This window comes from Cimex lectularius, unplaced genomic scaffold (assembly GCF_000648675.2).
Source record: "Cimex lectularius strain Harlan isolate CLEC.00 unplaced genomic scaffold, Clec_2.1 scaffold145, whole genome shotgun sequence".
NCBI classification, from domain to species: Eukaryota; Metazoa; Arthropoda; class Insecta; order Hemiptera; family Cimicidae; genus Cimex; species Cimex lectularius.
Window position 1 is genome coordinate 937,578 of NW_019392922.1, and position 14,301 is coordinate 951,878.

At 39.2% G+C, this 14,301-nt stretch overlaps 1 protein-coding gene and 1 non-coding gene across 2 annotated transcripts in view; both read left to right on the forward strand.

Moving 5' to 3' along the window:
* Positions 1 to 14,301, forward strand: part of LOC106669168 — an 86,270-nt gene that overhangs the window by 65,265 nt on the left and 6,704 nt on the right. The gene's annotated exons all lie outside the window — the stretch shown is intronic.
* Trnan-auu lies at positions 67 to 140 on the forward strand. Its single transcript has one exon. It is a non-coding gene; the product is annotated as a tRNA-Asn (tRNA).

Here is a 14,301-nt window from a genome sequence, read left to right on the forward strand (position 1 = left end):
CTAAATAAGCCGCTGCTCTACCACTTGAGTTATCGTGACGTCGATCCACTCGGACACCAACTCGAAGTCACGATAGCTCAAGTGGTTAGAGCATAGGCGTATTGAGCCGAAGGTCGTGGGTTCGAATCCCGCTCGTGACACTGACTTTTTATCTCAACTAAAAACCTTAATTAACTGAAAGATGTTAAGGTTTAAGCTAAAAACTTAACGAACTTGCAAAATGCGACCAATATTGGTCTTTAGGGCAATTTCCAGTTTTGTTAAGGGCTCCCGTGTATCCTTCAGGACTTTTCTTTCCTCAAGAGTAGGGAAGTCAAGTTGCGTTGGACTTGTTGGCCAGTTTCCTCTTCTATCTAGGCGATGAACAGGCTTTTTCTGCCGCCCTCGTCTTTAAATATGCCTCCAGAGTGGTATCCACTGAAAAAGTCCTGATTAAACAGGAGATTATAGTTCCTATATAGGATGGTTCGTCGTATTCATCATACTTCTTAACCTTGTCAATTATTAATAATAGTTTTAAAATTCTGACTAAGGAGAACACTGAATTTTTAAACAAATTTATAATATCGAGATAATCCGATTATTCCTTGAAATTTGAAGGATTTGAGCAGTTTTACTAAAATTTTACTTCAGACAAATTCTGTCAATTAACCGGATTCAAACGACAGATTTTATTTTTGTCGTTTTACTTTTTCTCTCATGAGTTATTCAAATTTACCGTATACCATGTAAAACGCCTCCTTGGGGAGGGCACCCTTCTTCCCCCTTCTTCATTGTTAATAATTCAACCCTTTGTGTTCGGCGTCTGGTCTAAGAGGGTGCGAAAGACGTAGGAGAAATTATAGTAGAAAAAGGTGGTTAACGAGAGCCAATTTGTATATTTAATTTCAGCCTTTTAACGAATTTATTTCGAATGACAGGTCTTAAAGTCAGAAGATAGGTCAAGTAAGATACTCAGTGACTCACAAAGTACACCACGTTTCGTTATTTTTTACCACTTTATACTTAAGCACATTGGGGGAAAGATTTAAATTTAAATTTAACTGATTTTGAACGCGAGTCTACCCTTTTAATTTGTTTGGTTCAATTTTTCAATTCGGATTTTTGTTCAACAAATTTAAACTTTAGTATTTACGCAAAATATTTTTTACAGTTGCTCCCAGATTTTGAAGAAAATTTGATCAGATATTATTATATAAAAAGCTACGAATAATAAAAATTAATATTTATACCTATAATATTATAAATATATTACATTTTTCTAATGTGTTCATAATTTTTGGCTTTAACATAAAAGACAATAATTTATTTACATTTTTCATTCTGATTAATATTTATTAGGTTTATTAATGCAAATTGTTACGTATGACATTTAACTGATTTTTTACAGCCTGAGTGGTTGTGCTAGTGGTAATACTCCCTTAAATGAAGAATTTTTGAAAAATTCTGTTTATTTTCACTCTCTCTCTCTCTCTCTCTTTCTCTCTTGTTACCCTTTCTGTCTCTATTTTCCTCATTTTCCCATTCTAGTTCTCTCAATCTCTTCCCTTCCCCTCTCTCTCTCTCTCTCTCACCTCCCTATTCTCACACTCTTTGTCTTTCTTGTTTTCACTCTGTTTTATTGTGTGTTTTTACCTGTATTTATCTACGAATCAATTTTCTATTTCTTCTGTATGTCTCTTTATTTCTCACACCCTCTTTCCTTCCTATTACAACCCTTTACTTTCCCTTTTTTCACCTTCTTACTATCTATCATTCTTATGCTTTTTCTCATGCTCACACTCTCTACCAGCACTATACATCTACGTCTTCGGTTTTTTTATGTTTCGTTTCTATGCATTGCCTTTATTTTTTTCTCACTCAGTATCTCTTTACATCTGCATCTATTTTTATTTGAATTTTTAGTTTGCTTTCTTTCTCTCTNCTCTCTCTCTCTCTCTCTCTCTCTCTCTCTCTCTCTCTCTCTCTCTCTCGCTCACCGTCTACTCTCTCGAACCCTTATAAACACACACACACACACACACACACACACACACACTCGCAGTGCAACTTATTTGAGAAACCTGGCATCACAATTTTTATCTAGCTTTTTTTTATCCAGCAACAAGCTGTAGAACATAATTTATAAGCTTGTGCTGTAAATAAAGCGGATGTGTAAAAATAGGCAGATTATAAAAAAGGAGTATTTATGAAGAATATAACGCCATATAAGTATAGTCTATGTTGTGATTAGAAAGATTTACAATCTGCCAGATAAGACAACCGATTTGTAATAATCAAAGGTGTTTTTCTGTCCATTCCCTTATGTAATTTACGATCACATAAGCGCCTCGACAAACAGGGGGGAAGGGCTATGGAATACCTTTCTGGTTTGACACAGGCAGGGGGGGAGGAAGCTTTCATTAAATGGCCATTCTCGAGATCCTTTCTGCAAACGTACCGGACCCCATGTTTGCCCCTGAGGCAATAACAGGACGAGTCTTTAGCCGGGACGGTCCCATATGTCTAAACAGTAGGTGACCGAACCGGGGTGGATATTGGCCGGCACAAATAGAGGGTGCGACCGGGCGGAACCTTTTTAGGAGCCGAGGGAAGACAGATGACCGTCGGTGGTCACTTATTGGGCCCATCCGCCCTACTTGTTGCCCCCTTCTAAGTGATAAACACCCCCGCATTTCCCACCCCCGAAAACCGGATCCGCACTCACACAAACACTGGGACCTGCCGTAGTTTATTGCCGAATAATTGCTACAACCGATTCTTTCTCCGATTTCCCTTCTCACCGACCTGTTGGCTCATCCAGACCCCCATCTACGATTCAATTAATCCATTCTTAAATCACTACAAACAATGCGATTGAACAAAAACTCATTTATTTTATAACTGTTGGATTTTCGAATTCGATTTCCGGTTCAGTATAGAAATAATTTTTCATCAATCTGGCAGGTCGACGATTTTTACATATGTTGTAAATAATTTTCAAGAATGGCAAAAACACGTTTACAGATTTGAAGGGATGATAAATATTTTTGAAAGGGCTCTTACAGCGAGTAAATCACGTTTCTCCACGGCTAGACAAATCGGTTTAGCGAACGGGCGAGGCCCCATAACGTCTCGTCCCCGCATTCTTAACGATTCATCACGGCCGAGAAGACATCTTTCAGCGAAGATCCGCCGGGGACACCGTTTTCAAAGTCCCATGCGAAAAGTCCGGCGGAAAGATTTAAAACGAGAAGCAGAAGAACCGATACACGTTATTAAACACTCTCAAGCCGAAGGGGATGCACATCGAAGCAGTCATTCCGCGCTAATCCGATCATCGGTTATCTCCTGGGGCATTACGTGTGTAAAGGCGCTAACGATGCTGCAAAAAGTGATTTATCCGTTTAATAAATAGGCGCTGCGTCAAATCCTCCTGTAAAACGGTTTCAGTAGCGCGTAAGATAAAACGTAATTGTCTCCACTTATCCTTCGGACGACTTACATACAAAAGGTCTCATTTATCCGTCTCCAAGTGCCGCGGACCTCTAAAAGGCGTTAATTTCCCCGGAGATTTTTCCCAGGAGTGCTGCGTCTTACCCGGCCCCCTAACGAGGTGACACTCCTTTCACAATTAGTATCTTGTTTTCACATTCTCCACGGATAATCTTCAGCTCTGGGCCCCGGCCGGGAAATTAGCGCTCATTGTAGCCCAGGGGAAGGATTTAGGAGGCTGTTTATAATTCAGACCGTTTATACGCCTATAGAGAGGAATCCCATTGTCCGCGGGCCGCGTCCGGAGAAATAGCGGAGACGTTAATGGCTTGTCGTTTTATCTGGGAAGCCAAGGAATCCGACACAACCACCATTGATAGTCCACTGTTAAACTCGGCTCCGGCATCCGAGATGTCCAATCTCGAAGAAAGGACGTCTACCGATAATTACACAACAGGACACACCGATACAACCATTTATACTGATCTAGCCTTTTCAGTAAATTAATTACCCGAAACTTTGGTAAACTACACTAGTGGTCCAAACGAAACAATGAAAGTAGGACTCATTTGAACAAATTTCTCGTCTCAGATTTTAAAAAAAGGTTAACCCCTTTCTGCAGCATTGCAGACTTTCAAGCTTAGCCTACCTTGTAGGTAATTACCTAGGGTTAAATAATTACTCCAGTTCAAAAATTCTCCAAAAACTCCTCACCTAATACTAACATATAAGGGTGTCTTTTCTAGATGGCCCAGCTGAATTTTCCTTGAACCAGTGACGCACATAAAACATACGTGTTTAATATTTTTTATGTCAATTTGTTTTTCTTCTTTTGGGGGAAAAATTATGCGGGGTACCTCAGGCCTATTTCAACTTCAAAATTTGAAATACCCTATACATCCTGACATATCATTTTAAAAGATATTTTACGCTAAAAAACTGGTGCAATAGGATTTTCAATTGGTTAAAAAATGACCCAGTTATTGTAATAAGTTAGATAAAACTAATTTTTTTTATCACTTTCATAAAACTAGACAAATAGAAATTCAGCTGGGCCATCTAAAAAGGACACCCAGTATATTATGAATTGTTTTAATTTAATTAATCTTTAAGTAAGGTGTGGGTTGAGATAAAAAAGTCAAAAAGGTGGGGTTGAGATGGGAAGTTGGTGTCCGAGTGGATCGAAGTCATGATAGCTCAAGTGGTAGAGCAGCGGCGTATTTAGCCGAAGGTCGTGGGTTCGAATCCCGCTCATGACACTGACATTTTTTATCTCAACTAATACATTACTTAAAGATTAATTTATTGAAAAGAATTTATATGGTCAATCGGACCACGAAACCTAATGGATTATGAATTGTTTTAATCCAACGTGTCTCATATTTTCTGGAATCGTCAGACGTCTTTCTGGCCTATACGTCTACGCTTCGCATATTTAAAAATTCATTTATTATGACCCGTGATCTCCAAGAATCTCACATTATCTTTTCACGTTCAAACAATTCACAGGAGAAGAAACCGTGGTTCTCATTCCGAAGTGTTACAAGGGCAAACATTGCTCTGGATTAAACCTGTGAATTGATACGCCGTTCTTCCCATGACCGGATATGTCTGTGTTGTCTTATAGCTATTTTGATGCGTTACTTTTGTGAAGTTCTTTGTAACAGCTCCTTTTAGAAAGACTGCCCAAATATGTTACCAGTTCATTTTTGCGGTGTAGGTTGTTGGTGAGCAGATTGCTTACCTACCATGCCCGCCATTTCTTTATACACCTTGAACCATAATCCAAGCATGTTTATGTTAGAATACAGTCTAATTACATCTGACAGGAATATTTTTAGACAAAATAAAGCAACCTGTGTCCTTTCTAACAATGACTTGATTAGAAAACTGTTTTTCAAATGTATTACCCTTGGAGAAAAAGGCACTCCAAAACCTTTAACATTTCTGTTTTGCCTGGTTTTTGCTGATTTCCTCTCAAAGTTGGTACTGTTCTAGTTTCATAACTTGAAAACAACCACCAATTTTTTTGGATGTCTTTTTTGTATGCTGCCCTTGTCTCAGCCAAATCCTCCCCCTTTTCAGTACTATTAGGATTGTCTTCCAAATCCATAATTTCGTCGGGGTGCATTCATTTTGCTGAATCGTTTTTATAAGTTACCTCCTAGAGATCATTAGATGTAAACGTCAGAAGTGCCTCACTTGTTGACTCTTTATCTATTTATCCATCTATCTATACATATCTCTCTCTCTAAATTTTTCTATCTATCTATCTATCACTCCCACTGTATTTCTATCTGTCTATCTACATATTTCTCTGTTCCTATTTCCATCAATCTATCTTTCTTTGTTTATACTTTTCTGTTTACCAAATCAATATGCTTCCATCCATCTCTCATTATCAGACTGTATGCCTGTCTGCTTGTAAACTTTTCTATCTGCCCGTGTCTGTCTATCCCCCCAATATATATCCTGCTATTTCCAAATTTTCTAACTCTGTCAGTTTCCCTCAATCTGTTTTATTTCACTGTTTATGTTTGTGAATTTTTTCTTCTCTCTTTCTTTGTCTATTTTGTAACCCCTCTCCTCCTCCCTCTCATTCTCTCTCTTTCTCTTTCTCTGTCCTAACAATCCAGTTCCACCACCCCTTTTTAATCCATCGCATCCACTGTTATCGCCCATAAATCCTGGACGGTAATTTTTCAAAATCTCCCGATTTCCGCGAGCCACAAAAACAAGGAAAACACTGACGGAATTAATTACAACTTCAGCAGTAATGAAATAAATCGGAATGTATTATTGTCCTTGATTTAAGAAAAGCACTGAGTATATCGATTATGAAAATAATCAACCCTATCAATTAACAAAAATTTTTTTTTCAATCAGTCAGTCAACTAGCATTATTTTTCATTTTTCCTTCATCTTACCTTGTACCTGTGTAATTGTGGTAATCTAAGTAGGAATAGTATTTGTTCCATTAATCATATCGGCAATTATAAATTTCTAGTCTGCAAATCTTTAGACTTTATAGTACTTTCTGTTCTGTGGTTATTTAGTTTATTGCTGCTACTTTTTGCTATTACATGTTTTTGTTATTTTTTTCTGACAGAACTTCATTGCATCCTAGTAGTTCCTATCTCGAAACAGGATCACGGTATCACGGGGTTGTGAAGGAAATGATGATACGATAAAGTTTGAATCCACCAGTCCAAAGTTTATCCTGTAATTCACTCGTGACGATAAATTATCCGGTCTCGTTTTGTTTTATTTAATTTATTTTCACACGAGCCGTCCTAACCCTGAATCTTGCTGGGGCGAGGAGAGACGAAAGTCGAGCCCGGCGATTTATCGAAGGAGGTCTCGGTCTCCGTGGCCGACTCGCACGAAATATGACGAAAGAAAACCTGACGCAAGAGCGATACGCAGCGGATAACGAGGACGCGCAGAAACGGCCAAAGACACAGTGGCTTATCGATACGTAATCGCAAGGAAAGCCGAGCATAATAACGTTTTTTCTTCCTTAGAATATTTCATTTTCAACCCATCGGACCCACCGCAAGCCCGTTAATGCACTTGCGTCACCTTTACGCTCTTAAGGTCATTAACGGACTTTACCTTCGTATTAGTGGGGAAAAAACAACGAAGGAATGCCCATTCGCTTATTTACCAGTCTTATTTCTGCTTCTTTTATAAAAGTTTAAAACACGAGGAAATTAATGAGAACGATTCCTATTAAAAACTGGCTAGACTGGATTTCCTGGAATAACAGTTTAAAAGTCGATGTCGGACTGTGGGGGCTGAGTATGCGACTGGAAAGATGTTTTCGATCGCCTCCTTGGGTCCGTGGATTTTCGCTTTGTATGCGTATCGATATATAAGCTTAAATAGTAAATGCAGAGGCGGACACGGTGTCGGACAGTAATGGCTCATTTCGTTCAACTACCAGGTCATCAACCTGCGACGTTTCTTCCTTTATCTTTGGGTCCGCCTCCTCTCGCGGTTTTTATATTAACAAGGTGTAGACGAATAGTGATATTGAGCTGAACACTTGTCACTGTAAATATAAGCACTGTTTGCATGGTGCACATTGTAACACAAATGACTATAATTTCATGATCGTAAACGTTTATGCATCAGAGATCATTCAGATTAAACGGAATGTCTTAATATGAGCTACATTTCTCTATAAAGTCTTCAATTTTCTAATTTTCTAAATTAATCCACATTTTATGTTGAATTTTTTATCATAAAAACAAAGATAAAATTTACTGGTAGAAAATAACAAAAAAAATTTTAACCTAGTGTTTACACGGGTTTAAAGTTCCGTTAAAACTTCCTGCTTAGTAGAATTGGACAAATAAAATATATTTAAAAAAAATAAATTACAGTAATCCTAATAGCAGGAAAGTGGCTTAGAGACTTAAAATAATTTCAAGTTTTTTTATGCCCTAACCACTCGGCCAATGAGATTGCAGTATGATGAACCTGTAGTTTGGTGGTTTCTGATGATTTTGGTCTGTTATCTTCGCTAGATCCGACTTGAAAACGTGGAAAGGCCAAACATGTCTGGCAGACCAAACTAGCAGTGAAATTTGTAAAAGTGAATAAAGTCTCGTACAGGAGAGCTTAACGTCCAAGTACCCGTTGGAACGGCATGCCCGTCCGTGGGCTATCCCAGGATTTGAACCCAGATCCTCTAGCGGGACACAGCGATGATGGACGCCCTAACCACTCTGCTCCGGGGTTGTGTATGGGATTTACGGGTTTATGAGATATTGATGAGCGTATGGTCGTTCTTGATCATTTTGGCATTTGAAGATAAGGCAAGGCTATCAAACCAGCAGAAAAACTTGTAGCAATGAAGTACAGACCTTTTGGTAAAGTAAACCGACCATGTACTCTACCATGGGTACTGTAGACTACTACCATGGCTGTTGTAGACTATACAGGGTGAATTGCTACTCGTGCTACAAACTTCTCCAGTAGATTCTTCACCCTAAAATGAACAAAAAAGTTCATATTGTCCATGGTCCGATTCTCNACCATGGACAATATGAACTTTTTTGTTCATTTTAGGGTGAAGAATCTACTGGAGAAGTTTGTAGCACGAGTAGCAATTCACCCTGTATATATATATATTATGCAGGGTGGGCGACCAAGACCCGAGGGGTTAAATGCCTGGGTAGACTTGTACCCCATCTCTAAAAGGTCCGAGACTTGGTCGGCTCACGTGTCCTGCATAAATCTCTTGGAGTTGTTCACGAACCCGAAGATTTTGGACCATTTTATCTCGGGGAGTGATTTGGTGATGTCCTCTCCTTCAAACATTTCAAATCTAGACCTAGCATACCTATCACACTCTGCGAGGTAGTGCCTTGCCGTTTCTTCTTTTATTTAGCAAAAACGGCAAAAGGGGCAAAAAATACCCATTACGAAGAGGTGTCTTCTCAGTGTGCAGTGGCCCGTCAGAATACCTCCTAATTCCTTTCCTTGAGATTGAGAATAGCCATTTTGATTCTGGTGGATTGATCGCCTTAACAAACTCTTTCGATTGCCTGTGTCCGGGGGATAAATTCCACTCCCTAAGGAATTGTTTCATGCCCCAGTTATTAATACTCTCTTGCGCTGTGTTCATAGTGTGAGGTAATACCGGTTGTGGCCCAACAAACGCAGTATTAGAACCTTCTTTGTCTAGGCCATCCGCCTTTTCATTGTCATGGTGTCCTTTATGTGTTGGTATCAAAATAAGAGTTACCTTGTTCTCAAACCTGAAAGAGGTGTTGTAGACTAAGGGTCTGAACCATTTTAAAATACTTATTCCGATGTATGCTCCTAATTGAAATTCCATGAGTTATGACCGGATTCGAACCGAAAACCGCTCGCGTGGCTAATACGAACTTTACGCGTCCACTTAGCCACCGTGGTCTCTATGATGTCTGCGTGGTGATGAGTGGTTTGGTCGTGTCCGACCTTTTGATCATTAAAGCATCATCAGCAGCATTCCTTGTTAGAGTATAAAACTGGTACTAATGACAGACCAAACAATTTAGGTTGTGAAGCACTTCTGACAAACCAGAAATGCAAGGCAATGTAGTCCAAAGTCATATTAGCTCTATCTGAACAATCTGATTCTTCTATACACTCAAAATTAGAGAAATAGCGAAACGCCTCTGTTTGGTCAAACCATAACGAAAAATTCTCTTGCGTGTTATCCTTTACATATTTTATATTGGATGATATGAGCTGATCAAATGACCTGGTATATCATGTAGAAGGGGAGGTAAAAAAATTTTTTCTAGATAATCTGAAAATATTGCTATGACCAGCTCAATAAAAAGTAGCTACTCAAACATTAGGCACCATACAAAGACTAGCAAACTTATGCATCACAGGGGCAATGAGAACAACCCCTACAAACGCATTAGAAACTTTGCTAAACCTACCTCCACTGGAAATATTCATACAAGGAGAGGGTAGGAAAAGCTCACTTAAGCTCCAGAAGCAATTAAATTGGAAAAGAACTAAACAAGTCGGGCATACAACCATAATCAACAACATCAGACACCCATTATTAGAAATGGGAACTGATTATATGATCCCGGAAACAATATTCACAACTTCCTATAAAGTCTCAATGGACTATAAACGAGAGGAAGAACATAGGGGAGCATCAGATACAATGATATGGTACACAGATGGCTCCAAAACAAACGAAGAGACCGCAACAGGCGTTTTCTGTACAAGCCCAAAACATGAGGAATCAAATTCATTAGGGAAGTACACTTCGGTCTTTCAAGCAGAAATACATGTCCTGGAAAATCTTAAAAGAGGTTACACTGGCAAAAAAATCCTCATAAGATCTGATAGCCAAGGAGCCATTAAAGCATTAGCATGTAAAAAAATCACATCAAAATTAGTCAGTGAACGCATCCAAAATCTCCAAAACCTGGGGAAACACAACAACCTCATGATATCTTGGGTGCCAGAGCACAGGGTAATTTTGGGTAAAGAAGACAGACTGGCCATAGGAGGATCTGCAAAACCATACATAGGCCTTGAACTTGGGATAACTAAAACTAATATAGAATCGCACCATCGCAGAATGGATCCAAACAAAACAAAAGAGAAGTGAATAAACTCTAGCGGTGCTAGACATTGTAAACTTATGATGAAACAACCCTCACCGAGACTGGCAAAAACACTGCTGCAATTGGAGGTCACTGGCATATGAGAAAACATCTACACAACATGGGTATATTCAGCGATGATCCCATTTGCAGATTATGGAATGAGGAAACAGCTACTAATATCATCTTCGAATGCGAACCAACAGCTCAATGGAGGTTTAACCTAACGTACGGAAAAGACTTAGGGAATCAAATTGCAGCAGCAACAGTCAATGAACTGATACTTCTAAGAAGAAGGATTGATTCTATTGACTGAACTAAGGAACTAGGAACGTATGATAAGCCAGAAGGCTGAAGTGCCTGGGAATACAAACCCCGCTTCCTAGTATCCTTTTCCACCATACCATACCATACTTATGACCAGGGATCTTCACATTATAGGCGTCAGCAGAAATCTAGTTGCAGATTAGTTCAGAGACTAAAATTAAACAAGAAATTGATTACGACGAATATGAAGCGCCATAAAAAATTCCTCATCATGTATCAACATATGTATGAAAGAAGTAGATAGTTCTATTCCTGGATGCTGTTTTTCCTGCATCGATCTGCACTAATTGAATAGAAGTCTCTGTGTTTATTTAATGGGTTCTGAGCTAACTAGTGACTCTGCTGTGTACCATCTCAGAATTGGGCTAACGGGTTTTGGTTAAAAGTGATTAACTTTCGTCAAGAGGCGCAAGTTGCTTCTTAGATTATTCAGAAATCATGAGATGCTGTCTGGTGTGATGTAGTTCCGGAAAAACATTTTTTTTACTTTTCTTTATCGAGATCAGCTTCTTAGAATGAGATTTAAATCATAATAGTTCATTTCTTATCAGGTGTCAATCCGAAGCAATTGATAATGTCAGTTCCTATTTAGTGAACTTACTTCAGGCTTACTATCAATTTTTTGAAAACCTTTGTTCTTCATGGCTTTATTTTGCTTTTGATTTAATTTTATATTGAAGGTAATATTGAGGTTATCATCGCAACGGGCTGGTTCTTTGAACGGGGAAAAATGTTTATTACATCCGATAATTCAACCCCGAATCCCATCAGAAGAGTTACATGGTTGGACAATGACGAATTTAAACGTGGTATGAAATTAATTATTCTTTCTGTGTAAGGTCTTGGTTGAGATAAAAAGTCAGTGTCACGAGCGGGATTCGAACCTATGACCTTCGGCAAAATACGCCGCTGCTCTACCACTTGAGGTATCGTGACTCGATCCTCTCGGACACCAACTTTCCATCTACACCTACAACATTTCTAATTTTCCCTCTTTTTGACATTTTCAATTAATTAATTGATTGGAAGAAGTAACTTAGTCAATTGACCATGATGACCTAAATGGATTTAAGTAGATGAAAGATTCTGTGGTTAAACTGGATCACCTGGCTTAGGATTTATGCTCGGTCTGTTGGCGGGATTAGTCAAAAATGATCAACGTTCGTTTAGGCCGAAAACGGAAGTCGCAGATTCAACGGCCACCTGGTCCGCCTGTCCGCGCTTTTCGGCCGTTTAACCGTGGAAGAATAACGGCGATCATCTTTGATACACACCTCTGACAGGAAAATAATTAATTTGGAAGAAATATAAGGTTTTTTTCTTGTAATTCTTCTCCCCCTCCCTTCGGGCAAGTGTTATTATTCTCGACCGGTTCCCTGTGTCCACGGGCGAATCCGTTTGTTCGAGGATTTTTAATCAATTATATACCGGGGGTACCGGCCCAGTGAAAAATAGTCATTAATAACCAGTCAGATAGAATCTTCGGCCTCTGTTGGGCTTAGACAAATCGTTGCGGGAGTCGTAGATAATGCGCCTCCACCGGCCGGGTGAAGATACCCTGGGTAACAATAGGTCGAAAGGAACAGTATGAATAGAACGTCGAAATAAAGGAAGGACTTGGTTGATAACAGTGAAGATAACAGACGGCTATATTTGAAAAGACTTATGACAACCCAGGCTATTTATAAGTGGAGGATAAGTCAAAACAAAACAGCACGAAAATTCTTCACACTGAAAACAACTTAAGACTGCTTGGTCTAAGCTGCTTTTCGGGGTTCTGTTCGTGGTTGAACAAAATTCCAATCTAACGTTTGCATACCATTCTGAATGGCAATTATTGCCACTGGGTTCTTTTGCTGAAGCCTTTTTCTCATTTCCGTCGGTGATGAAGCACTGGCAGAAACAACGATTAAATATTTAAAAGCTCGATGTTTTCCCTCTCTTTCTCAATCAACTATAGCTTTTCTGTTCTCATCTTCTATCTTTCCCGACCTTTTTCTCTACATAATATGTCTCTTTTTGTTTCTTCTCCCTCACATTTTCTCTGTCACACGCACACGATCTCCTTCTCCCTCACATTTTGTCTGCCACACGCACACGATCACTCTCTCTCTCTCTCTCTCTCTCTCTCTCTCTCTCTCTCTCTCTCTCCAATCTTACTCTATCTCTATCTTTTCCTCTTCTTTCCTCTCTCTTATTCTTTATATATCTCTGTCTCTCCTCTATCTATCTTTTTATCTCATTTGTTTACCATCGATGATGACGTGTTTTGAAAAACAACTAGCAGTATTATATATATTTTTCCAATATTGTTTTCTAGTTAACTATGTGACTGTCCGCCTGCTTTCTGCCTCTCTCTCTCGTCTCCCACAGTCGCTCTTTCTATTCTTCTTGTGATTTCTATCGATCATGATGAGCTTTCAAATGCAACAAGCAAAACATTGTATATATTTCCAATATTTTTCTAGCTGTCCCGTCTCACAATTTACTCTTCATCTGCGTCTGTCTGTCTCTCTCTCAATCTCTCTCCTTCTCACACTCTCTCTCTCTCTCTCTCTCATTCACACACACACACACACACACACACACACACACACACACACAGAGAGAGAGAGAGAGAGAGAGAGAGAGAGAGAGAGAGAGAGAGAAAGAGACACACACACACACACACACACACACTCACCCCCCTCTCTCACTCTCTCACTTTCTCTCTCTCTCAATCTCTCTCTCTCTCTCTCTCTCTCTCTCTCTCTCTCTCTCTCTCTAAGCAGTATCTAAATATGTATCTATTTGTTTCTATAACTCTTACTAACTCCTTTTCATGCCGACGAATGATTAAATAAAAATCTCTAAATATTTAATGATGGAGTTGAATCGGTTAGTACTAACACATTTCGCCAATGTTCAACAGCGAGACTAGCCGGACCCATTTTTTATAGAAGGGCTTCCAGTTACCCCCGATAAGTATTGATATTTTATGCCCGATTTCGCGAATGGAGAGCTAATTAAACGCCCACAGAGTTGGCCGAGAATTCATATCGAGAATTGGAAACAGGCTGCTCGCCGGGAATTAATTCGCTGTCAGCTAATCAGCAGAGAGTTAGCTACTTTATTCAATCCTAACACCCATCAGGTAAATCGTTGTTTATTTAAAACTTCCGTCTGAACCGAGCCACGTGTCATCCCGAGTACATAGGGAACATTGTCTATCGCATAACCGCATAACATAAATTTACATGCCCCCGCAAAATTTCCGCTTCGTGGTGGCCCCAAAAGCTGATCGATGTCCGACGCCACATTGTTTTAAACATTTTAACAATTCTTTCCAAATAAGTTACAAAACAAAAAAAAAAATTTCTAGGATAATCAATAA